Genomic DNA, 298 nt, shown 5'->3' with positions numbered 1-298 from the left:
CAAGGCATAATATGGAGAATGCTCATTCAATGAGCATTCCCCGTAGAAGTATTCCGGAAATCTGGGCCTGGCGCTCTCCTCTATCTTCTGAGGTCCTTAACCATCTCCCTGAGAAAAGTAGACAGTAAAAGCCAAAATAGACTAAATATATATAGCCTGAACGATCCTAAAAATCCCTCGAAGGAGATAATAAAGAACCCAAAGCAGATGGTATCCTACTGCAAGGGTGGTCTTAAGAATCCAAAAGAGGTTGCTCAGAAGAGATAGATGTATCCCAACCTCTATTGCTCTCGCGTAA

General features: G+C 42.6%; 1 non-coding gene across 1 annotated transcript in view; it reads left to right on the top strand.

Moving 5' to 3' along the window:
• The window catches only part of TRNAL-CAA (transfer RNA leucine (anticodon CAA)), an 81-nt gene extending 74 nt beyond the window's left edge, over positions 1-7 (top strand). The window contains exon 1 of the tRNA in view: positions 1-7. This exon is cut by the window's left edge and continues 74 nt beyond it. This is a non-coding gene — a tRNA (tRNA-Leu).
• Positions 8-298: the final 291 nt, after the last annotated feature.

This window comes from Triticum urartu, unplaced genomic scaffold (assembly GCF_056163025.1).
Source record: "Triticum urartu cultivar PI428250 unplaced genomic scaffold, HENAU_Tu73 scaffold2, whole genome shotgun sequence".
NCBI lineage: Eukaryota > Viridiplantae > Streptophyta > Magnoliopsida > Poales > Poaceae > Triticum > Triticum urartu.
Note: the sequence above shows the minus strand (reverse complement) of the source record. Positions and strands in the feature narration are given on the sequence as shown.